Source organism: Megascapheus bottae, chromosome 10 (assembly GCF_031878675.1).
Source record: "Megascapheus bottae isolate mThoBot1 chromosome 10, mThoBot2.hap1, whole genome shotgun sequence".
Classification (NCBI taxonomy): domain Eukaryota; kingdom Metazoa; phylum Chordata; class Mammalia; order Rodentia; family Geomyidae; genus Megascapheus; species Megascapheus bottae.
The window spans coordinates 53,876,531-53,903,932 of NC_143518.1; the positions used below are offsets into that span (position 1 = coordinate 53,876,531).

A 27,402-nucleotide genomic window follows, 5' to 3' on the forward strand; every position below is an offset into this window, starting at 1 on the left:
GTAAGACCCATCAAGGTAGGAGTGTATGACTTAGTTTTTCTGTGACCAAATCTCTTAGCTCCAAAAATGCTGCTTTTGTGGTAGACAACAGAATTTTTTGTGTGTACATGACAATACTGTGATTTTTAACTCAGTCTCACACTTTTGCTTGGCTTGCTTGCTTCTGGCTGGGGCCTATCACTTGAGCCATGTCCCCAGCCTGACTTTGTGCTAGTTAGTTGGACACAGAGACTTTTAGACTTTTCTGCCTGGCTGGCTTCAAATCAATATCCTCCAGATCTCACCCCCCCCCAACTAACTAGGATTACAGGCACAAACCACCTCTGTCTAGCAAATGAATTGCCCAATAATGTATACCATTTTGGGTGTTTTTGAAGTAATGGAGTTTAAACTCAAGCCTTTACACTTATTAGGCAGGTGCTTTGCCTCTAACAAATAGTAGTTTTTGAATAAATGAATACAAGAACTCCATGATGAGAATGGGGGTTGGGGTATCATCTTATACAACACTTAAAAAATAAGGAGGGGCGCAGGAGTGTGGCCTAGTGTAGAGTGCTTGCCTAGCATGCATGAGACCCTGGGTTCAATTCCTTGGTCCACATGCACAGAAAAAAGCCAGAAGTGGTGCTGTGACTCAAGTGGTAGAGTGCTAGCCTTGGGAGGAAAACAAAACAAAACAAAACAAAAATTTAAAAAAACAAAACAAAACAAGGACAATGCCGAGTCCCTGAGTTCAAGCCCCAGGACTGGAAAACAAAACATTAGGAAGAATGATAGACATTGACATTCTTCAAGGTATCTGAAAATGTTCTTTTGAAATATGTCAGTGAGAGTAAAAGAACAAGAACCAGTTGACATTGGTTCTATTGGCTATCTACAGTAAATTCTTGCTATTGAGGGCAGTGTGTTGTTATCAGTAAGTAGACAAAACCCCACAAAACTAATGGGAGAAAGAGAAAGGAGCTTATACTAAGTAGATATGTGCCATGAGCCATCCCTGAATGTCACTGGCGAAAAACTGGACTGTTAAACAAATACCATGGAGAAAATTGCTACCCATAGAGAGAGAATGAATCTAGCTTGCAACCTCTCAAGCCTAATAAATATGGGATTAAATATGGAAGGCAACACATTAAAACATTCAGAAGAAACTATGCATGAATACGTTTTTGTGTCCATAGGATAAAGGAGTGCTTCTTACAAGACACATAAAAATGAGAGAAAAAAAAGCATAAAGACATTGATTTAAAAAATGTAAGAAAAAAGGAAAATACTAATGAATTCAGCTTTGTCACAATTAAGAGCTTTCTTCAGTCTACTGAAAACAGCTCCAAATTCTGGATTGTATATATGTGCATTTGCGTCTATGTCTGTGTATACCTATCTGCTTAGATGTCCTTATAAGTACATATAGCCATAGAAGTGAACGATTAGGAAAAAATAAAATAGAAAGGGGAAAGGGCAGTATCTTTTTTTTAGGGTGGTAGGAAAGAATTTGAACTTGCATTCTTACAAATTTCTGGGCCACCAGACTCACTAGATGGCTATGATTTTAAAAATCATATGATAGGAAGTGTTGGTGAAGCCAGGCTCTGGTAGTGGCTCATACCTGCAGTCCTACCTACTCAGGAAGCTGAGATCTCAGGATCGTGGTTCAAAGCCAACCAGGGCAGGTAAGGCCATCAGACTTTCTTTTTTAAATTGTATGTTATTGTCGGATTATAGAGGGTATAGTGGGGTTATAGTTACATTCATCGGGTAGTGGGTATATTATTTCTTGAACATTGATACCCCTTTCCATGATTTCATTCCTTTTTTCCTCTTCCTACCCCTTCCCAATCATCTTACTTTCACCTCCCCTTCCCTGTTTCAAATCCTTGAGACTCTTATCTCCAATTAATCAAAGCTGGAAGTGTTATTATTGCTGAAATGGTAGAGTACTAGCCTTAAACAAAAAAGGGGCTTGGGGCAGTGTCCAAGCCTGGAGTTCAAGTCCTAGACTGGCAAAATAAGCAAGTAAACAACAAAAAAAGTGTTGGTGAGGATCTGGCAAAATCATTACCATGGGACATTATAGGTAGAAATGTAAAATCGTATAGGAACTTTGGAAAACCATCTGGCAGTCCTTCATTAAACTCAGCAATCCATTCCTCTGTATTTGTCTATGAATGTTTACAGCAGGAGAATGTATAATAGCTTAAAGGAAAAGAAACCAACCCAAATAGTAATTCACTTGTGAGTAGGCGGATACAGTGCAGGATAGTTATATAGCAAAATTTTTTTTTGCTATAAAAAGGAATCAACTACTAATGGGTGTTATAACTTGGATGAATCTTGAAAGCATTATGTGATGGAGAAGAAGCCAATTACACAACTTCACACGTTACAGGACTCCACGTATGTGAGAGTTCATAGGAGAGATTTATAGAACAATGGATGAAGCATGAAGGACGGAGCACGAGAAAACAATTTGAATTGTGAGCCTTAAGTGGGTGAATTATATAGTGTGTATAAATGGTAGCTCAATAAAGCTTTGTTTTTCTTTCCTGCTCTAAGTTAGCACTCTACTACTTGAGCCACAGCTCTACTTCAGCTTTTTGGTGATTAATTGGAGATAAGACCCTCACAAATATTCCCGCCCACGCCGGCCTAAAGACTGTGATCCTCAGATCTCAGCCTCATAAGTGTCTTGGATGGCAGGTGTGAGCCACCAACACGTGGCAAACTACTTTCAAATCCAAGGTTTTAGAAAACTTAAAAGATGATAATGTATGAAATATGTCACATAGATGTTAGTAAGTATATAAATACTGGTTACATCCATTGTTGAATTAAAATGTCTTAAGTCAGAAAATGTTACTGTATATGGGGAGTCCTCAAAAGACTAAACATAGAGCTCCATCAATTCCACTCCTGGGCATTTATGCAAATGTCCAGAAACAAGGCCATACTAAAGCCACTAACACAATGATGTTCATTGCAGCATTATTTACCATAGCAAAGATATGGAGCCAACCTAGATACCCCTCAGTAGATGATTGGATCAAGAAGATGTGGTACTTATACACAATGGAATTCTATGCTGCTGTCAGAAAGAATGACATCGCCCCATTTGTAAGGAAATGGAAAGACTTGGGAAAAATCATATTAAGTGAAGGAAGCCAGACCCAAAAGAACATAGGCTCAATGGTTTCCCTCATTTGTAATAATTAGTACACATCTAGGCCTCCCCTAGCAGAGGATTACAATAGCTCAAAACCTAGGTATACAAGGCCATATAGGATGAGGCTAAATGAAAGGATCTCTAGGATATGGAAACAAAGAGGTTTATCTTGTGTAATTGTTGTTCTTAATGTACTATGTTATTTCTCTTCTCTTTGGTTGCCCTTTGGTTAATCTCATATTGTTACAGTATCTGACTTTGTTACCTGGTATATTGTATATATGTTTATTTGTTTATTTGAAATAGTAAAGGGAAGGGGCAAAAAGAAGATGATTGGGATGGGGTGGGAGGGAAATGGGAACAAAAACATGAGAAGAGGTATCAGTGTGCAATAAGTAATGCACCTACTACCTGACAAATGTAATAGTAACCTCTCTATATATTATCTCGACAATAAAAAAAGAAAATGTTACTACAGAAAAAGTGGGCCAATTAATAATGATAAAAGAAAGGGTGAAAATAAAAGTCATAATTAAAAATGTGCAAGAGGCTGTTAGTGAGGATGGATCAAGAAGAACCGGATCAGTTTGTTATCTGAGCAAATCCTAAAGTCCCTAGCACAATGTCTCCCTGTCTGAGATTTATCCTAAAGTTCTGTCTGTTATGATGGTGAATGTCGAATCTTCTTAGCTTTAGGTGAACTGAAAGAGATTGATAGCAACTCAATGTAAAATATTTCTAATCCCTCTTCTTTTATACCCGAATTTACGCCCAGGATTCACTTACATCATACGTTGTGGGACCTTCGCCCTAGCAAAAGTAATTGCATGGTATGAGTGGATCAAACACACCTTGAAGTTGTGGTTTTCAGTGCTCTTGGAGGTGGGTCCTAAACCTGCTGGGTCTTGTGAAGGCCCTATCTAGCTGGTAAGGGTAGGCTCTGACAGACAGCGCAGAGATGGCTTCCAGAGAAAACCATCATTCTCCTTGAAGCTTTTATTTTTTTCCCAACTCAAATATTTTGAAAGCAAAGATATGATCACAACCCCTGAAAAGCCAGAATGATTTTACAATTGAATACAATGCATGCCTTGGATTGTGAGTCATGTGTAACATAAATGTTGTATGTAAAAACAAACAAACAAATAAACAAAACCCCAATTGTATTGATTCCTAGATTTCTTGTAAAGGTATTCTGATATATTCATTTAAGAACAGAAGAGGAACTGTTCTCTTCAGGGGATTTCCATCCTGGCGTGGGGACCTGAGAAGGCCCATCCCCCAGGAGTGAAGGGAGTTCATTCAAGAGTCATATTAAGAATGGGGTCTTTTTCCTTTGGAGAAGCAAAATGAATGGAGTAATAGAATGTGTGAAATCACTGTCTAGGCCTTGGCCAGGATAATCCTTCCCCAATCCTAATTTATTATTTTACTGAGTGGCTGCTTAGACCAGCATCCCTGCCCCCTGCAGTAAGTTACCCAGAATGCCACTAGTAAGTGGGCTATGGAAAATGGTCAAACATGGAATTAATGGTGATAGTTTTGTGGGGTAGTCTGGAAAAATGGGGTGAAGAACCTCAACAGGGACTTTCCAGGTAGCCTAACTTTTTACAAACATTTCATTATCTTTTTTTTAGATTTCTTTGAGGTCAAAGCAGGAAGAGATTTTTCTACCATTTGGGCCTGCCTTCCTGAAAAATGCATTGATTTTCATATTATATTTGGCCATATTTAACTTATCTCAATGCTGTGTTCAAGGCTCCTGAAATAAAGATATAATGTAGTTTTCACAGGTACCACTGGGAAGAGAGAACTGATTGCTGTTGTGGTACACCTTACTTCTGGCTTCCTGAGATCATCATGACAAGAGGGTCAGGGAGAAGCAGAAAGGATGGAAAGAGTAGACTTCCATACTCCTCCCTGACTAGCTACCTTTTCTCTCCTTTCTCTTCTACCCTTCCTCCCTCCCTTTCTCCCTCCTTTCCTTCTTTCTTTCTTCTTTGGTCCCAGACCTGGACTCTAACCCAGCACCTAACACTTTCATTTATTGGCTGACACTGAACCAATTGAGCCTCATCTCCAAATTCCTCTCTACCCTTTCTTTTTTTCATATCAAAATATATTTTATTCTGGACATCTTTCATATCTGATTCAAATTACAATTGTCAAAACAACACAGTGCAAGGGGAAACTACAACAACAAAAAATGTGCCTAGAAAGGATAAAGTGTCATTGCAATGCAGAACCAAATACATTTTAAGTATAAATAAAAGGGTCCAGGACAGCATAGTACTAGGACTTGACCTCAGGGCCTGGGTGCTGTCCCTTAGCTTTTTCACTCAAGGTTGAGTACTCTACCACTTGAGCCACAGCTCCACTTCTGGCTATTTTCTGGTTAACTTAGATAAGAATCTCATAGATTTTCTTTTACCGCAGTGGGCTTTGAGCCTGGATCTTCAGATCTCAGCTTCCTGAGTGGTTAGGATGACAGCCATGAGTCACTGTCACCCAGGCACATCAGAAATTCTTAAACACATACTGAAACATAGATACAAAATGTCAGGATACATAGATGACCCTATATACATAACAGTTACAAGTATGCAATGTGTACTGCTTTCACATCCATTTTTGGTAAAGATATAAAACGTGCATAGCAAGGATGAACGGCACTTTAGGGAGACTGTTTCCTTTCAGCAGAGAAGGCAGGAAGTTGAATGGGATAAGAGACTTCCTGTTATCTTACAAACAAAAATAAAACACCCATAAAACAATAACTGAAGCAAGTCCAAAATGGTGAGATGATCAAACTTTACTATTGGTTCACTGTATTTTGTTAGGTTCATTTTCCTGTGTGTCTGAAATGTTTTATAATTAAAATATATTTCAATGTAAAGTAGGTAGTTTACAACAGAAAGTAGAATGCCTGGGTGCCAGATACAAGAAAGTTGGCAGGATGTATCTATCCATTCTTGTCCAGTGGGGCATAGGTAGACTTTTCTTTTATTAGGATACATGAGTTGTATAAGAAAGATTTCCTCTTGCTTGATACTTCTATATAAGCACACAATACATGATCAATATCCCCTCCACTCCTTTTTGAAATAATTTTAGCAGATTTCTATTTTCTCATATATATATATATATATATATATATCAATTATCACTGATTTACCTTCTCAATTTACCCTCTCCTATCCCTTTGGCATTAATTCCCCAACAGTCTATTTTACTTTTCAGTCATTCATTTTTCTACAGAGCCCTTATGAATAAATATATATACATGTGTATAAATGTATGTGTCCTTATACATAAATACATACTATGCATCTGGATATTATCTAAACTCCATTATTCTCTTTTCATTTTCCCCTTCCCACAGCCTCCTAAGTAGTCTTAAATTGCCATCATGTTTTCTCTTTTTTTCTCTCGATCCATATATATTCCTGTATGAATATATGTATATATGTGTGTGTGCATACATGTGTGCATGTCAATTAATATGCATATCTTTTAGGTCTAAATTCCACAAATGAGTAAAAGCATGTGACGATTGGCTTTTGAGGTTGTCTGGTCTCACTCAGCCTTATCCCCTCCAGTTCTATCCATTCTCCTTCAAATGGCATAATTTCATTTTTTGTTATGGCTAAGTAATATTTCATGGCATATATGTACCATGCTTTCTTTTATCCTTATGCACTTTATTCTTTTATTCCTAGGTCCTTGGGCTGATTCCACAGTTTAGCTATTGTAACCAGAGCTGTGACCAGCATCTTTCTTCCATATCAATTTACATTCCTTTAGACATATGCCCAGTGATGGTATGGCAGCATCATAAGGTTAAGTCTACTTTTAGTTTTTAGAGGAAACTCCCAACTATTTCCATAGGTGGTTGGAGGAGAGAGCCCAACTCTTTCTGTCTTTGTGTCCTCTCAGCCCCATTAGTGTGTTCTCTACATCCGAATCTCTCTGCAGTATTATCATCATCTTTCGTTTTTTCCATTCATGAGGCTTAAAATTAGAGTGTGAGCACAATTTCTGAGCTCTTTTGCTCAAAGCTAGCACTCTACCACTTTGAGCCACAGCGCCACTTCCAGTATTCTGGTGACTCATTGGAGATAAGAGTCTCCAATGGACTTTCCTGCCCAGGCTGGCTTTGAACCACCATGATCGGATCTCGACCTCCTAAGTAGCTAACATTGCAGGCATGAGCCACCCGTGCCTGGCAGTATCTTCTTTGTGCACTACATTTCTCTGTGCTTGATTGTTCTACTTATTAGCATCATCTTAGTAAATAACAATCCAGATTCCAGATTCATCCCAATAACTTAATTTATCCTCTGTCTCTTTTGTGTTGCTCTTTTACTTATTTATTTATTTTGGGGGTCAGTCATGGGGCTTGAACTCTGGGCCTGGATACTGTCCCTAAACTTTTTAGCTCAATGTTAGCACTCTGAGCCACATCATATTGCTCTTAAATTGCCACAATCATTATGTCTCCATCAATGTCAGCCTACAGATATGTTTTTACATGTGAAACAATTCGCCATCCAGTTCTAGATGTCATATAAGTGCTGTTAACTATTACATCACCTTCATCTCCACCTACCTCTGTTACATGGGCCATAGAGTGCTGTCTAGGATTGATGATCCTGGATTTTATTTCCTGCTGCCTGAGAATGGAGACTCAGATTGTAGTCTACATTCTATCCCGACAAAAGAGGAAGTTTTGATAAAGACAGACTTCCATGAACATTGATTTTCTCATTTGCAAAAGATATTGCTATACTCTAAAGTCCTTAGGAGTTGCATCTGCACTTGTGTTTTATGATTCTCAAGATACTTAAAACAATGATCTACTGAAAATGGGTGTACAAGCTTCCTTTATAGAAATTTTGGTACGATGTTGGCTTTTTCAGTCCAGCAATCCTAACTCTAAGGGAAGAGAATTGCTTGTTCTCTAGGGCCCCAGATACACCTAAGAATCCACACAGAAACTACAAGTTGAGAAAAGACAGGGAAAACACAATTCCTAAGTGTTACTGGCTTAACTCTACGCTGACCCACGCACATTTGTGCTTTGTGTAGCTTTTAGTGATAAGCAACTTCCTAATATGTTCTTTAAAAAATCAGACCATGGAATTGGATATCTAGACAAAAAATCCTTTTCTCATTTTTGGGAATTCCCTCTATCCAATGAAGAAACCCCGGTTCTTTCTGCAGGATGGCAAAGGGGTCTTCTACTTGACCTTGGGAACCATGACAACTGACAAACACTCATACTGTACATTGATCTAGCAGAAGAACCACACAACGAACAAACTAGCATTTGGTTTTGCTTCTTAATGCCTCCAGATTCTCTCTGGGGGGGGTCACATATTTATAATGTTCTTATGAATTAACTACTGACAGATGAATGAATCTTAATTAAATCTTACCCTCATTGAAAATTCATTAGGCACTTTGGGCCAATAGTGTCACCATTGGTAAATACTTTGGTTTATAGATTTGAAATCAAAATTTGGAAATAACATGATTCCATGATTTCTGAACATGGCTGGTCACCTCAACCAACCAAAAACATACTAGAGGCACAAATTACTGAAGCCTAATTCCAGTCCAAATAATTTAGAGACCATGGGTGAAAGTGTATCTTAATGGTCGTCCAAGTATTATTTTGATTGTCAGCTTAGTTTGCTTGGAAACCAAGGTTTGAAAAACTTTTGGGGCCATGAAATGTTTCATTCCTCTTGCCCGGGCAAGACACTTGGCATTAATATCACCCACAAAGAGTTTTCCTAATTCTGTCTGATCTTGGTATTTGTGAAGGCATTCTCTTTATTTGGTTTGGGATAAAGACAATTTGCTTCATCTTCTCTCTCTCTCTCTCTCTCTCTCTCTCTCTCTCTCTCTCTCTCTCTCTCTCTCTCTCTCTCTCTGTGTGTGTGTGTGTGTGTGTGCGTGTGTGTGCTGGTTGCAGAACCCAGGGCCTCATGCAGGCTTGGCATATACTATATTGAGCTGCACACCCCATCCACTCTCCACCTTGCTGTTTTCAGTGACTGTGCTAAGACTTGATATTTGGAATTTCCCAGAATGAAAAAAAAAATTCTTTGTTACATGTTCAACACCAGCTATAATGCCCTTCTCTTGCATAGTACATAGCTTTTCTTCATCTTTAATTATTTACTGAATGGATTTGAATTCTTGTACTATTTCCTTCATTCACTGTTGAACAAAACCTATGTTGCTTATGCTTCTTTCTAAAGTGTGCTGGGCAGAGCTTTCTTCAACATTATATAGTGTCACCAGCAAAGAGATGGATGGGCTTCTTACCTCCCTTTGCCCTGGTGTGCTAATGTGGCCCAAGGGAATGGAACTGAATTAGTCAGTTCTATCACATTATGGACTCGTACTGAATTCATTATATCATAAAGTTGCTTTTGCATATTCAGTCCTTAAGCCATGTTAGTCAATATACTGAGCTTAGATATTCAGGCAATGGAAAGATTAAACATGTAAGTGAAGTACTGGTATTAGCAATATTTCAAGTTACACTGACCTGAAGTTTTCCACGGTTAACATTGTTTTGGATACTCATCCTCCAGCCAGCTTTGGTTATTCATCCTTACTTTTTAACAGACATAGATTTCATACCCATACCCTAAACAATGCTTCCAACATTGAGAAGACCAACGTCAGGTCTCTGGAGTGACTGTTGAATCTAAAGAGCAATTATTTTGTATGGATTGAAGTGAAAATACAAAAAGTTTACAGTGAGCACCAACACATACTTGAAGCATATGCTTCAAGGTAGTGTTCTACAGGTGAACTGTTTTTCTGAGTATATAGACTTTAAGAGTTCAATTTTTTCCACCTGGAGTTGGTCTACCGTATTGCTATTTTAATCTAGCTAGTCTCTGGTTGATCTGACTTACATAATTAAATTCACTTCCTCCTTTCCCCCATGGGTTTTGTCTTACATGCTCACAAAAGGTCCCATAGGAAATAGGAAGCAAGGTACATTGAGCTTCTTTTCAATTCTTCTTTTTCTGGTCCTGCCTAGGTGAGTCTTTGTGTGACAGAAAGCAATTTTGTCTTAAGTTAGTGTTAAGTCCCTGATTACTTGTTGGTTGCTGAGAAGTACATGGTAAAGGTAATCATAGAATCGGAAGCAGGACTATGTAGTTTTATGCTGGTTTCGGTTGTCAGTACCTGGGATGAGTCTGCTCCTCATATAAGTTTGGCAAATCTTCTGTGACCAAGCTATATCTCTAGCAATAAATAAGTTGTTTTCAAACCAAAATTAAAAATGACTTCAGGTATAATTATTGTAGTAGAAAGTCTTCAAAGTCTTTTAGAAATGAAAATATATGATTCCACTCCTAGCTTTTTTCTGTCCTAACATTTTCAACATTTCTGATTTTCTTTCTTTCTTTTTCTTTGGATTCCTTTGGTCATTTGTGTATTTTTCTCAGGTTCCTTTCTAACCCAGGCTTTTATAGAAGCTTCTGAAATTATGCCTCTGTTCTTATTTCCTGAAACTCAGATGTGGAAGAGGACATAGGGAAAGAAGAAAACCTTGAAATGCATATCACAATTATACAAGTTAGACCGACTTAAATTGTATAGTGAAATATGGCATGCAATTATAATAATATTATGGTGAAATTATTATTACATGTTATTCTTATGATAAATCATGTCTTTTCAAAAGACAATCATAAGATTATAAAATAATAGAATTGTTTTAGTATTTCAAAATTATTTAGAATTAACAAATTAACACCACAGAATGTCAGTTTGGGCTGCATTTGCTTGCATGGAGTTCCTGGTCTCCATTTTCCAGCCCTCTAACTGGCTTCTTTAAGTCATTTGTGTTGAGAAACTGAGAGGTCAAAGTTAGATCACCTGAGGAATACTTCCCTATCTCTCAGGGCAGTGCTTGTCATCCTTGACCAAATTTTCAGAATCACATGAGAAGCTTCTTTAATATACAAATTCCCATGCCCCACCAGAGAAAGGGCTACTGAATCAGGTTAGCTGTGGTAGGTTGAGGTATTATGTACACTCACCAGGTGATTCTGGTGACCAGGCTGTGAAGAACAGACTTAGGGAAATTCTGGTCATGGTTAAAAGAAATTTGAATGTTATTGAGAGGAAGTATGTGATTCTAAATATAAAATGTTGCAGTTGCTACCAGTTGAAGATATGTAAATGAAGTCAGTGAGAATGAATTCCAAGACGTAATCTGTAAATTATCCCTATTAGTTGCTCTTAAAAAGGGGATCAACTCCAAAGCTATCATGGGGTTATATTGGTTTTGAAGAATAAAGTTCAAATTTAGTATAGTTTCAAAATATTCCTTCCAATGAACTACTTTCTTGATAATATCCTATGCCTGGTTGGACTGTGATATTGTAGCACTTCTGAAATCTGTGATGTGACATCTTGCTCTCTGTCTACAATCTCACCTACATTAAGCCTGAAAAGGCAAACTACTAAATCCTTAGTTTAGGCCATTGGACCTTCTCCCCACTCCCCTTTCTCCTTATCTACCCGCTTTACTTTTCCTTTAGTTCCTCCTTTAATAGGTCTGACATTAGAATGTCACAGCTCAGTAACATCCCTACCAATAGCACAGATTCCTTGTCTTCCTATTTCCTTATCATAAAGTGAGAAAAAAAAAACCAAAACCAAAAAACAAACAAACCCAAAACAACCCAGACCAGGATGGATCTGCTTTCTCGGCACCCGAGCATTGCTATTCAGTGACCGTTTTGTACTTTATTCTGTACTCACCCTTCCAGCCCTTCCCTGCGTTTTCACCTCCTTTACTGAGAAGCATTAGAGACTCATTCCTCCAGTTTCCTGCTACCAGTCTTTGAGCCTCTCCCTGCATCTTTGTTTTCCTTTTCCCACCCTGTCACTCTTCCTATATGAGGATGATCCTTTCTCGAGGTCTTAGGTTCTACTCTTTCGCGATTGTTTCAGGAACATTTCATTACAACTAATTCCTCTGTCTTGTTTGAATGTACAACTAGTACAAAAAAAGATAAAAGAATACTGGAACTTCTCTTATCTATGTATTTCTTAAATTCACAAGGCCGCCTCTTCTGAATTCCATGGGACATTGTTATGAGACCCTGGATGGCTTGGGCATAACTTATCTCAGAATTCAAGTGATGTATCTTCCAGCACTTGAACAATGAGGCAAAAACTGGATTACTATTTTAGGTGCTCTTCTTTCCTTTGTGTAGTTCAGTATTTCCATCTAATATTCTTCTTCTTCACCATATATCTTCCTTTAGTGCCAATATTTTATTGTGCCAATATTATTTATAAAGCCTGTTGGAAATGACACTAGTTTTTTGCATATCTGAAAAGTTTGTTATCTTGCTCTTGCTTCTCAAAGATATTTTTTACTGGAATTCTAGATTAATAGTTTTGGTCCCCTCCTCTCAGTATTTTAGAGATATTGCTGTACTGTCTTTTTGCTTGCATTATCTCACAAGAAATCTGCTGTCACTTCTGCTATTATTCTTTTGCAAATAAATGTCTATTAGACCAATTTTTAAAACTTCCTCACTTGAGCTAGTTTTGAGCAATTAATTACAGTGTGCCCTGAAGTAGCTGTTTTTGTGTCTTATGTGCTTGTGATTCATCTAATCTATTTATCATAGCTTTTATAAGATTATTTTTAGGGTCACTGCTTCTCACATCTTCTTGGTCCTCTTACCTTCTTCCTTATCTTTTAGGATTCTAGTTCCAGCTGTGTTGGTTCTGAGTAACTTTATGATTGATTTGTGTTCTGATTACAGGTTATCCTTTCTGTTCTTTTTCATGGCTGGTCATTTTTGAAAATCATTCCAGTGACTCTTGTCTGGAGTTGGAGTTTCACAAGATTTGGGATCACTCATTAGAACCTTAAGTGATAATATTTTCATTTTTGTTAGGTTAGTTTGTATTTAGGATCTAGTTATGTAACTGAAGGGCAGTAGATATTGATGGGCTTTTAAAACCAGGTTTAGAAGAGAGCATTATGACTAAGTGAAAACCTTAATAAAGTGTACTAATTTAATCACCTGTTTAAAAATGTAGTGTTGTAGGTCAACTCTGTTTTGTCTTGTGTAGGATTAAATGATTTTTAGGTCATAGATTGGACTAAAGTCTCTGTCCCACCTGTTTGGTTTTGTGGGGGTGGGGTGGGGGATCATGGGGCTTGAACTTGGCCTGGGTGCTGTCCCTGAGCTCTTCAGCATAAGGCTACCCCTACCCTTGAGCCAAGCCCCACTTCCCATTTTCTAGAGGTTAATTGGAGATATGAGTCTCAGGTCCTTTTGTGCCCGGGCTGGCTTTGAACCTTGATCCTCAGATCTCAGCCTCCTGAGTAGCTAGGATTACAGGCGTGAGCCACCATGCCCGGCCCATCTGTTTTTATTAGGGATGCCAGGCTGAAGTTCAGTGGCTACCCACGGTTTGGCCTTTACAAAGCAAAATCTCGAGGTAAAGAGGGAAAGCATTTAAAGTTCCTGACCTGATGGTAATCAAATAAACTAAAGTTCCATTGATCAGAGCAAATCATTTGCATAGTTTTGTTTTCCTTGGGAAGGGGAAGAATGGATTGTAACCTGTCTACAGTGCGAGCATAATGAATATCTAGAAACTAATCTGGTTCAGATAATTCCATTTGTAGGAACATATTCTAAAGAGCTTATCTAAATCGTGCTTCAAACTAAGAATTCCTCTACTTGTGGTAAGATGAAAACAAAACAAAACATTAAAGTACCTAAAAATATAGAACTGATAAAGATACGCCATCGCATTTTGTTATGGATGTGTCAAAAACAATTAAGAAAAAAATCCACGAGATATTGAGAAGTAAAAAAAAAAAAAGCAATAGCAGCAGGAAGAAAAAGAAATACTGTTTAAAAAGTACAAATTTCCAAAAAAAATTGTACAAATTTCCCAGTGGCTGCTTCAGCATTTAAAAGAATGACAGATGGTAAAACTCTTTTTGGGGAAGAACAGCGTTGTTTAGGGAAGCAAACAAAGGAGACTCTTTGATTCTGCTAGGCAAATCTACAGGTTAATCTGGAAAGGAAAAGGGTTAGAAACTTAGAAGACAAGTTGTTTGGAAGATGAAAGTAGCAAGAATTTTCAGGTTTTTTTTTTTTTTTTTGTCCCCTATCAGTGACCTGAAAGTCTGTCAGAGGGCTTCTAGAAAGAGAAGCAGCAGAAGCGACAGCCAGCCTTGAACTCAAGAAAGGTGGTTTTCATAATGAAGATAATTTTCTCCTTTGCACGGAATTTTAACTTTGAGTTTTACACTATTGGTGTTACATTCTATGATGCTTTTGGTGAAAATAATATGATAGGTAGTCAGGAATTCTGTTCATTTTACAGAACTGAGGAACAACTGTTAAACCCATCCTTTGGTTCAGTGATATTTGCTATATGTTTGAGATTGTTTTCTTGCTTTCTTTCTCTCTCTTTTGTCTCTCCCTCTTTCTTCTTTCTTTTTCTCTTTCTTTCCTTCTGCTTTCTGTTTCTGTTTCTTTCTTCCTCTTTCTTTTTCTCTCTCCCTCCCTCCCTCACTCCTTCCCCTTCCTTCCTTCCTTCCTTCGCCCCTCCCCTCTCTCTCTGCTGAGGATTAAACACATACGCTTGTTTGTGTTTGTTTTTGCCTTTGCTTGTTTTGCAATAATATCCCTTTACCATTGTTAAGCTTTTCTTAAAAATTTCTTTAAAAAGAAAATATATGCAGTCTCAGTACCATTAAGGAAAAAAAAAGCAAAACAAAGCACATCTGGTAGAAATTTGGTGTTTGGAATGGGAACTGGGGGATAGGATAAAATAGCATTGGGTGGGGGACAAAAACATGAGAAGGGGTATCAATGTGTGAGAAGTAATGCACCTTCTATCTGCCAAATATAACCGTAATCCCTCTATACATTACAATAAAAAATAAATAATGTCCAAGGATGGTGCCAAGACTCTGAGTTCAAGCCACCAGGACCGGCAAAATAAATAAATAAATGTATTTAATTTAAAAAAACAATTGCATTGGGTGTTATATCAGATGAAGTTAGGAAATCCAGAAGAAACTATCCAGCAGAATTTTCTGCAATGACAGGATGTTTTAGATCATCATTATCTAAAATAAAAGCTACTAGCCGTATGCCTACTGAATATGTACAACATGAAAGTGTGACTGGGGGACTGGATTATTTTATTGCTTTTTGTGTTGTCCTAGTGCTTAAACTCAGGAACTCAGAGCCTGGGTGCTATCCCTATGCTTAATTTTTTTAAACATGGTTATGATAAAGGTGATATACAGAAGGGATACAGTTATATAAGTCAGGGAATTAATACCCTTCTTTTTGGATAATGTCACTCCTTCCCCACTCTCTCCCAGTTTTTCCCTCCCCTCCCCCCATAGGTTGTATAGTTTGTTTTCGACACAGTGTTTAGTGAGTATAACTCTGCATTTGTTCACCTTTGTCCCTTCAGCTCCGTGAATCTCTAAGCTTTTAAATTGTTTTTCTCAAAGTTGATTACCACTTAAGCCACTCCTCCACTTCTGGCTGTTTGATGATTAATTGGAGATAAGTCTCTTGGACTTCCCTGCTTTTACTGACTTTGAACCTCAACCGTAAGTTTTCAGCCCTCTGAGTAGCTAAGAGGACAGGCATGAGCCGCCAGCACTCAGCATACCTCATTTATTAAGTTACTTCAGGATGTATCAATTGGTCCTTCTGATAAGAGGCACACCATTAAAAAAAGAAACCAAGGTGATTATTTCTTCCTGTTCCAGTATTCATATCAGTCTCCCTAGAGGATCAAGAGCAGAGCAAAACATGGATACTTAATGAACACAACACACATTTTCCAATTTTTTCCCCCAAAAAGCACTTCACAAATTAAAATGTCTAAGTTTAGGACCAGCAAATAGTTGCTGGGCATTAAGGAATTCAAATTTTCAAGCAGCTAGATAATGAATCTAGTGATTCAATAACTCAAACCCAGATGAAAACTAGAGAGGTTTAACTTACAATGTGAAAGAATGTGTACATATATCTATGTGTATATGTGTATCTGTGATATGAGTTCATTGGCTTTTGGGGGGGGCGGAATTACTGTAGTCAGTATTAGTCAAGGGGAAAAACAGTAATTCATCTAAAAGTTAGAAATTGAGTAACTTAAGAAAAATGAGTCTAAAATGACACATCTTGTACAAACTTAAACCTGTCAAGCACAGGACGGTGTTAGAGGAAAGACTGTAAGGATACATACAAAACTGTTAACTTTGGGTAATATGCTTTTGAATGACTTCTATCTTGCTTTAGTCTTCATGCATTTCTCCCATGTTTTCCATGCACACATGTCAGTTTGTGTTTGTGTACTTGTTTAAAGCCATTCGTCTGCATCTTATTTGCAGTACGAGTGAGCCCCCCTTTTTTTCCCTGCCAATTTCCCTATTTCCTTCCCCCTACAGCTAATGACACAGCTTACTGTAATGCATCTTGCTTCTGGGAAGGTGTAAGATTGCCCCCCCCCAAATAAAAGAAAAGAAAAAAAAGCAGAAGTAATCTACAAGGTTTCTGGTATTTTATTTGAGGATGTAGAAATTTATAAAAGAAATTAAGACACATTGGGAACTTAGGAGAGATAGAAATGTGTATGTGTAGGAGGAGGGACAGGAGGGAAAATGTCTTCATATAACAAAGTCAGTGAGTCTCAGATTCTCAGTATATGAGATGTTTGTGAATTTTGTAGTGTAGTCTCCTACCCATATCTTATGGAGAATTGGTTCCTGGGCCTGAAAAGATAGCAAAATCCTCAACTGCCCAGACTGCTATAGACAATGGAGCAATATTCCCACATTACCTGCACACATTCTCTTGTATACTTTAAGCCATCTCTAAGTTATTTACAAACCTAAAACAAAGAAGAAGCTATATGAAATACTTGTTATTGCTTATGGAACAAACATCTGTGTGTGTTGAGTACATGGGGATTTTATTCTGAGAACTTTATTTTTAAAATTTATTGTTTTTATTAAGGTGATATAAAACAGGGTTAACGTTTCATAAATCTAGTAATGGGTACATTTCTTTTGGGGCAATGTCAGTCACCCTCAGAACATTGTTGATCTCAGGTTGATTAGATGGGCAAATGTGGAACCCACAGATGCAGAGGGAGGTTGTGTGGGGGACCAGAAATGGTTTTCTGATAGTCCTGAGCCTTACGTGATCTCAGGGGAAGATGGAGGCATGCTAAATCTAGCGAGAATGTCCTGTCCCTCACATATGGTGAGGCCACAGAGACTGCCAGCCTTGAGAATGTCAGACAATGTGATGAGCATTTCACAGACCACTTGTGTGAACCAGTATCACCCCCGGCACCCTCGTCCGGGGCTCATGGTCCTCTGCTGCCTCTCCTGACTCACAGAGATAAGCTTCCAGAGCTCTTTCTGCCTGTACTGTATTATGTGCTCTCCCTGGAAACCCTCTACCACCTCTGCCTTTCTCAGCCTCCATCTCTGTTTCTCAGAATAAAGAGGCTTCCCCGCCTCTCCTCTGAGATTCAAATGTGTCTTCCTCGTGGACAATTGCAGGGGTCAGCTGATTCTGAACACCTCTCTCAAGGATCTTCATTCTGCTCTGGCTATTACTTAATGCTTGAAAACAGTTGCATCGTATAGTTTATTCATTTTACTCGTCTATGATTGCTTCCTAGCATGTGTACGTGTGGATTCCTATCTTTTTAATGTTTAGAATGTCTAAAACATGCACTTGGAGGTGTGGCTCAAGCAGTAGGAAGTGTCAGCTATTCAAGTCCTGATGTTAGGTGGAAATTTTTTTTTAATTATAAAAAATTATTTTGACTGTATTTCACTCTTGCATAATGGTTTCTCATCCTTCTCTTTATAAATATCCTTAAATCAAGGCAGTGTAGCTTTTTTCTGTTATCCATATTTCCCTGGATGTGACTTTTTTTTAGTATAGAGTATCCATTTTTCTTTTCAGATAATTTATCATATCATGAGGATTATAAACATTTACTAGGAACTCATCTTCTGCAGTTATTTCCACTGGAATCAAGGGTTTATGGACGTTTCCCGGTGGGACTTGAGTAGGCTTAAGTTTATCAAGGTCCAAGGGATTCAGTATATATGGGGATGTGTCAGTGGCTTATGCCTCTAATCCTAGCTACTCAGTAGGCTGGGATCATGGTTTGAAATCATTCTGAACAGAAAAGTCTAGGAGAATCTTAACTCCTATGTGGCAACAAAAAGCCAGAGGTGAGGTGTGACTTATGTGGTAAAGTACCCACATGTAGTAAACAAACATCACAAGAGTACAAGGCCCTGAGTAAAAGCCCAGTCCCTGAACTATAATAATAATAATAATAATAATAATAATAATAATAATAGCAATCAGGTGGGGTTTTCCACACTGACAGATGAATGCAAATTCATTCTAACTCCCCAGCAAGGCTCAAGGGGAAGACCCTCCTATTTCTTTCTTTTTGTATAGCAAAGTCTTTGCTGTGTGTCTTCACTGCCTTGGTGGTGTAGGAGAGATATCCTAGCTGCCATCTTATGGACTGGTTCTCAGATTTACTCATGGGTCCATTGCTAGGCATGAGTGGGGTTGAGTCTAGACTCAAATACAAGTCTATGTGTGAAAAAAATCTTTGTGTTACAACCAAGGGCTCCCCAGGGATTTACCCCATCCTTGTCTCTTCACAGTCCACTGGATTTTGCTCTTGCTTTTGTACTGATTTTGAATATTTTATTCATTTCTTCTGTCTGGGGATTTTTTTTCTTAATTTCAGCATCAGTTATACTCAAGTTATATTCAACTTGGATCTGTCGTATCCACTTGTTCAATGATTTTGTTCAATCATTGTAGTTGATGCTGGATTCTGTTTTCTTTTTGTGTGTTGGGGGGTCATGGGGCTTGAACTTGGCCTGGTTGCTGTCCTTGAGCTCTACAGCTCAAGGCTACTGCCCCACCCCTCAGCCTGGGCATTGTCCTTGAGTTCTTCAGCTCGAGGCTACCACCTTACCCTTGAGCCAAGCCCCACTTCCCATTTTCTAGAGGTTAGTTGGAGATAAGAGTCTCAGGTCCTTTTGTGCCTGGGCTGGCTTTGAAGCTTGATCCTCAGATCTCAGCCTCCTGAGTAGCTAGGGTTACAGGCGTGAGCCAGCACGCCTGGCCTAGATTCTGTTTTCTAATTACTGTTTGCTATTGAAAGAAATGAGCATTTGTTGGAGAAAGTGGCTTGTTCCAGGAATGGGGCAAAAGCAAAGATGGGACCTCTTCCAGGATTAAAAATTAAGTGTTTCACAATAGCCAGGCGATGGAAACAACCCAGATGCCCTACTGCAGATGAATGGATACAGAAAATGTGGTACACACACACACACACACACACACACACACACACACACACTGGAATTCTACATAGCCAACAGACAAGATAAAATAATGGCATTTGCAGGGAAGTGGATGAATCTAGAGCGAATCATGTTGAGCGAGACAAGTCAAGACCAAAGGAACAAAAGGCGCATGGTATCCTTAATATGTGGCAATTAGATCCAAACAGTACAAGAGCGAGGACTCAATATTCAGGTACCCAATGCTATGGACATGGTACGGGAAATATATACACAATTACGTAGACATAAAAACTTATGACTCTATAGACATAATGTTTTATTACATAGATTAATATGTATGATATACAAACCCTCAGCCTAATTTTAATTATGTTCTAAAATCTAAGTGCCAGTGATTGTATATAGAGATTCCCTTCTTGAATACTTGTTTGTTAAAAAGGTCATTTGAAATATGATACAAAAATAAATGTTAATAACTTCTTTAATAAAAATTTAAATTAAAAAAATTGTTTCAGAAAATGAATAAGCCCCCATTAAGAAAATCTGGGACAAATAGAAAAAAAAATATATTGAAAAGTTGGCAATGGCTTTTAACACAGAAGAGAACAAACAATCAAAAAAAAAAGCCAGGTGTGGTGGCTCACACCTATAATCCTAGCTACTCAGAAGGCTGAGATCTGAGGATCACAGTTCAAAGCCAGCCTGGGCACTAAAGTCCGAAAGACTCTTATCTCCAATTTTTCTTCGTCTCTGTATTCTTACATTTGTTTCACAGGCTTTTGTTCAAGGAAAAAGAGACGGGGACCGGGAGTTTGGCCTAATGGTAGAGTGCTTGCCTAGCATGCATGAATACCCGGGTTCGATTCCTCGTTACCACATACATAGAAAAAAGCTGGAAGTGGTGTTGAGGCTCAAGTGGTAGAGCTCTAGCCTTGAGAAAGTCCAAGGACAGTGCTCAGGCCCTGAGCTCAAGCCCAGGACTGGCAAAAAAAAAAAAAAAAGAGACGACCCACAATGAGAGAAGGAGACCAAATGCTGACAGAGTAGAGGGACCGGGGCTGCTGGGTCGGCCTGGTGGGCAGCTCACCCACTAGTAGTCTGTCACTGCCCTGGGGTGGCTTCCAGGAGTCAGAATGTCATTGTGCATGTATCCACCAGGGGGCTAAGGCCCATCTCCTGCTGTTGAGGTAGATGTCTAAGGAAGGCAGCGTTTGCCCACTGGAGCCTCAGGTCTCACACCACAAAGATAAAACTTGCCCCTGTGAAGCTTTTGATTCATGCAAAGACACCATTGCCTGTATGAAACAGTCTAGAATTCTAACCAGGTGAACTGCCACACCAGATACGATAGTCAGTTGAGACACTCAATTACTTTCCTTAGATAGAAAGGTTTACAGGCTGACATTCTCTTTTAAACAAAATAGAGGTGAAGGAGCCAACCCCTGGTAACTATGGCAACAGGCACATTGAACAGGAAATTCTCTTTATTCCAGTGGGCCCTCAGATTCTCCAGAGCCTGGGAGGCTCCTGTTAAAATTGTTCTGGGTTCCGTAGGTAGAGACAGATGGCCTGGATAGCCGTCCTCAGAACCACAGAGAGAGGTTAATCTCACCTCTGGCAGCCTACAGCCTCTGCTTCAGCTCAATCATGCAGTCCTCGAACAATTGTTCATTTACAAGAGGGGTTTAGTTGGGCACCAGTGACTCACACCAGTAATCCTAGCTACTTAGGAGGCTGAGATCTGAAGATGAGGTTCAAAGCCAGCCTGACAGAGAAGTCTATGAGGCTGTCTTCAACGAGTCAGCAAAAAGCCAGAAGTGGCCCTGTGTCTCAAGTGGTAGAATGCAAGGCTTGAACAAAGATCTGAGCAAGAGTGAGAAGTCCTGCATTCAAGGCCCAGTACTGGTGAAATTAATTAATTAATTAATTAATTATTTTAATAAAAGAGATGAGGTTTATCTTTTGACTGACATAAAAAAGAAAGCTTCAAAGCTCTTTCATATATACAAATTTAATTATTGTATCTGAGGTTAAAATTATCAAAGCCCTAATCAAAAGTGCACACTTCCAGGGAATATATTATGAAGTATATATGACTTTTTTCCCCCTGTTTATTGGTCCTAGGGTTTGAACTCAGGGACTGGTCCCTGTTCCTGAATGTCTTTGCTCAAGGCTAGCACTCTACCATATGAGCCAATATTCTACTTCTGACTTTGTTTTGGTGGTGGTTCATTGGAGACAAGAATCTCAAGGCTTTCTTGCCCAGACTGGTTTTGAACTGTGATCCTCAGATCTCAACTTCCTGAGTAGCTAGGATTATAGGCATGAGCCACTGGCATTCCATTTATAAGTGACTTTTATGTAATAATAATAGCTCCGAGGGTCTTTGTAGAAGGGAAGACGAAATGGATTTTAGTCAGATTAGCAAAGAGTAAAAGAACCAAGGGTCTTACACCTACAGAAAGTCACACTCAGAAAAAAAAGGATCCTTTCAGCTAAGTATAGGTAATGTGTAATAGAACAAGATGCCACCCTGCTACCAAGAAAGCAGAATTATTTACAATAGGAAGAACAATTCAAATAAAAACAATGGAACGATTCATTGTGGAAAAATTATAAAAATAAAAGGCTTTGTATTGTGTTTAGTTTTCAGGGAAACAAGAATTCTTTCAACTTATAACCTCTGATCCCATAGAACAAGTAAGCTGCTCGTCTTTGCCCAAACTGCAGAACTTATGCTGCATTTGCCAGCTCTGCCTTTTGTTTCTATGCTTGATGCTACTCTTAGTTTTCATGTCTCAAAACAAAGCATAAACCCACAGAACAAAATATAAGGAAAATTCAGATGGACTAAATATCTTTTAAAAAATCGTTTTTCCCTAGATATCAAAAGCTCAAACACATATTTTTTCTCAATTGTATGTGTATGTGAAAAAAAATTAAAAAAAACAGTAAAAAATAAAATTATAAAGGAGAGGATTTGGCTCCTTTGTGTGTGTGTGTGTGTGTGTGTGTGTCTGTGTGTGTCTGTGTGTGTCTGTGTGTGTCTGTGTGTGTCTGTGTGTGTATTTCAAGTAGTAGGGCTTGAACTCAGAGCCTGGGTGCAATCTTCGGTCTTTTCATTTCAAGCTGGTACTCTACCACTTGAACCACAGCTCTACCTTAAGATTGGTGGTTAATTAGAGAAAAGAATCTCACGGATTTTATTGTCCTGGATGGCTGAAAACTACAGTCCTCAGATCTCAGCCTCCTAAATTGCAAGGATTACCGGTATGAGACAAGAGTTCCCAGTTCTATTCAAGTTTTCTGTATAAAGATGAGGGGTTTGGGTGGGGGGAGGAAATGGGGGCCAAGACATGAGAAAGGGTATCAATGTATGTGAAGTAATGTACCTTCTATCTGGCGAATATAATGTAACCCTTCCATTAACTACAGTAAAAAAATATATGAAAAAATATTCACTCTACAAATGAGAAAGGCAATATTTGTAACTGATATAGTAAACAACAAGATAGTGTTTAATATAAAATGGAATCTGCAAACTGAAAAGAAAACATAGTCAAATAAAAAAATAGGTAAACCTCACTAAAAGAATATTTTAGGGGCCAGGAACGTGGTCTAGTGGTCGAGTGCTTGCCTAGCATGAACCAGGTCCTGGGTTCAATTTCTTGGTACCACATACACAGAAAAAGCCAGAAGTGGTGCTGTGGCTCAAGTGGTAGAGTTCTAGCCTTGAGAAAGCCCAAGGACAGTGCGTGGGCCCTGAGTTCAAGCCCCAGGACTGGCAAAAAAAAGATATAAAAAAAATAAAAGAAAATTATAAAAAATAGTTAATCGCACTTAGATAATGAAATGCATGAGGACTTGGACCCTACAGGTACTTAGAAATATAAGTACAGTATTTCCAATTGATTTCATTCATAATATTAGCAAAGTTTTAAGCATTCATTATTAAAATAGTTTTGGAAAATAAACATACAAATGGACAATAAAAACATAAATTTCAACAGTGCCAAATAATTGAAAAATTATCCAGATTTGATGTAACATTTAAATATACATATTGCTTAACGGTGAACTTTTCCTTTGATAATACCCATAGTATAAAATAGCACACATATAATGATACAAACACATATAATACATGATATATACTTACAGAAACACATATAATATATGAAACATTTCCACAGTACTTCTATAAATATAGAAGTAAGGAGGGAAATAGTCCTGAGTTTGAAGATAGCCTTGAGTCTTTAGGTGAATAGGGTCACATAATTCCAGGTAAAATAAGCAGTAAATACATACACCAGGATTTAGTCTGAAAAAAAAAAATCGATTCTGAGGGGCTGGGAGAATGGTCTAGTGGTAGAGTGGCTTGCTTAGCATTCATGAAGCCCTGGGTTTGATTCTTTGGTACCACATAAACAAAGCAAGCTGGAAGTGGCACTGTGCCTCAGATAGTAGAGGCTAGCCTTGAGAAAAGCCCAAGGAAGTGCTCAGCCCCTGAATCCAAGCCCCAGGACTGGCAAAAAAAAAATCTATTCTGAGTAAAATGTGATTTAAGTTTTTGTCAGTATACCTATCAGTTTATTCATATTTGTTAACAGAAAGCTACATTCATATATATATATATAGAGAGAGAGATACTTCACAGCTATAAATGTATATATAAATATGTTTAAATTATGCTCGTGCAATAGGAAAAATGTAAATACATATTTGAATGGCAAAGAAAGTTATCATTTCAAATGCTAATGAACATGCCACTTGGCATATGTAAGTATTGGAGTGCAAAGCCAGTTTTCTTTTTGAACAGCTAACTTGTGATCCGTTATGTTGATGTCTCCACCTCGTGGGGGAAATACGTTCTGCATGTTCGTACAGTGACTATCACACTGCAAAGTCTCCTCCCATGCTGACTCTCCAGGATTACTGTGGTTGTTACTGAATACATGACAGTAGCATGAGCACGGCCCACCTTGTTGGTATACTGAGAAGTGTTCTGCTGTAGATACATTCCTTTAAATTTTATATTCCTATGTGCAAACTAATAGCATCGCGTTCCTGAAGTCTTCACAGTCTTACAGGCTAAAACTCCCATCTTAAAATATATTAATCTATTATACGGAATATTATAAGTATATTAAATATAAATATATTGAAATATTATTTTAATTTTATTTTCTCTGTTCTGCCTTCACTTAAGAGCTGATTCCTCATCGATTCTTATTTATAGTCATCAGACCTTATTAAATAGAAAAGATCCCAGACATAAAATGAACACACACCTTTGTGTGAACACTCCTTCGTTTAATAACCAGATCTTAATGAAACCTCATTGTCTCATGTGTAAGAATGTCAAGAAACACTTGACAGACCAGTCACACTTTCTACGTTTATACTGAAACCAGACCCTTCTCACAACTCTGAAAGGGAGATGAAGATATTTATTATCTCTGTCTTATAATGCAGAAAAGAAGGCTCTGAGAGGCCTTATAAATTATTCAAACTCAACTGGAAATTTATTCTGACTTGCTTGCTTTTCCCTTTCTTTCCTTCTTTCTTTCTTTCCTTCTTTCTTCTGTTTCCTTCCTCTTTCTTTCTCTCCTTCCATCTCTCCTTCCTCCCTTCCTTTCTTCCTTCCTTCCTCTTTCTATCTTTCTTTCTTCCTTTCTTTCTTCTTTTTGTGGGTTATGGGGCTTGAACTCGGCTGGGGTGTCCCTGGGCTCTTCAGCTCAAGGCTACCACCCTACCCTTGAGCCAAGCCCCACTTCCCATTTTCTAGAGGTTAAGTAGAGATAAGAGTCTCAGGTCCTTTCGTGCCCTGGCAGACTTTGAACCTTGATCCTCAGATCTCATGTACTTTTCCACCCCAGCAAGCTTCATATGGTGATTCTCAAATCTCAGCCTGCATTTCTTGGTGTCAAGTTTCTGTGTTCTTTACAATCCTCATCTGAAATTACAATGATTAAATGAACTAATATTAATATGAATGCATAAATCCAACCAGATTAATTCAAGCATTCAAACTTGGATAGAATTCCATCACAGGCTTTCTGATCTCTCATATGCAGACAGTGAGTTCCAGAGCCCTTAGAAGAAGTGGGCTTGAATCTGCCAGCAGATTTCCTCTGGAGCACAGAAATCTCTCATGTTCTTCATCCTTGTGTGCATCACAGATTAAATTTGAGATCCGAAGTGCTGCATATTTGGGACATTTTTAGATTTGGGAATATTTGCATATACATAATAAACTATCTTGAGGACAGAGTCCAAGTCTAAAAGTAAAATATAAAGCTAGCCTGGAATACACAGGGAGACTCTGTCTAGGAAACACAAAAGGTCTCTGTAAATGATAATCTCACTCTTTCTGTTGCATGTAAAAATCCTTTAATCCTGCTGGCACCGTTCAAAATCAGAGTCATAACAGAACTACTTCCTGTCCCTTACAGTCCTATCACCCTGTCCTAGTTACTGTCAGGATGCATGGCGAAGAAGCTGTTAGGAGTAGTTTTCCTTCTGGTAAACCAGAATCTTCCTTCTTTCTGCTTCTCTCTCCCTTCCGCTTGGCTTGGCCTTTGATGACATGTGAACTATCAGGGGAGGGCAAGAAGGAAAAAGGTTGTCTTCCAGCAGTTCATGTTCAGCGCGCGCACACACACACACACACACACACACACACACACACACACACACACACACACATCAGTGGGAGTGATTTACAATTATTCCAGGCATCGAAAATATCTAACTTTGTATTAACATTTCTACCTAGAAGGAGCAAAAGCTAAAGAAAACATTTAGCGCTTAGTTCACTTGGATAAAATAACATGAACAGTAGGCACGTGGGGGTTAGGAATCATATTTGATAGCCTGCTTTTTATGAGGATGAGTTTTATAGTCTCCAAGGCAAGCTCTTCTATGAGATTATACTTTGTGAAGTTTGGAATGTTTCGCCTCATGAAACAGATCCTTATGTGTTCTGGAAAATTTCAATTGCTCATCACAGAAATTTGAATTTCAGAGTATTTAACCCACTCTCATTTGCTACGTTCTTTCTATCAGTAAGTATATTCTTGGTCGTCCTGTTGGACATAAGCATCGTGATGGCATTGTGCTGTTACTTTGGGCACTCCAAGGCCTGGAATGTTTCACTGCACATAGTGGAAACAGAAATTTTTCTGAATATCTGAATCAGGGCAGGCCCAGGCTATTACAGGATAGGGAAAGTAAGCCCTCATATTTAACAAATGAAAGCGTGAGTAGATGGGTCTCTTTCCTAATACTAGAAGCTATTAGAAAAGATTAGAAACTAATATTAGAAACTTGTTGATCTTGCTCATTGTGATGACTGTGGTTAAATAGAAACATTTCCTTATTATCAGAAATATGGTGAAGTATTCATAGTGAAATGTCATGAAACACATGGGATTTGTTTACCACTAAGAACAACAAAATGGATCTGTTGCCAAAATGGATCACTGTTGTCAATCAGTGTAACAGGACTATCATTGTTAACCTAATTATGTGAATGTTCTGGTCTCACAAACTATAACTGGAAAAATTACAATATATTAAGAATTTAGAAATGAATGTGATTGCCATTTTGGAACACAATAAATGATGTTAACACTAAAATAGGAGAGGGTATGACATGCCTGAGTAAGTATATTATATATAATATATTTTAAAAGTAACTAAAAACAATTCACATGAAGACAAGGATATTATCCTGAACTACTTAGAAGAGGCAAGAAGAGGACCTCATATAGGGAAATAAAATGTTCACATTTAAGAAAATAAGTTTCCAATACTACACAAGACG

The 27,402-nt window shown here is 38.3% G+C and overlaps 1 long non-coding RNA gene across 1 annotated transcript in view; it reads left to right on the forward strand.

The window, feature by feature from the left end:
* LOC150058453 (uncharacterized) overlaps positions 1 to 15,174 on the forward strand; it is a 61,541-nt gene extending 46,367 nt beyond the window's left edge. The window contains exon 4 of the long non-coding RNA XR_016536887.1: positions 14,358 to 15,174. This is a non-coding gene — a long non-coding RNA (uncharacterized LOC150058453). The remainder of the gene's footprint in view (positions 1 to 14,357) is intronic.
* Positions 15,175 to 27,402: the final 12,228 nt, after the last annotated feature.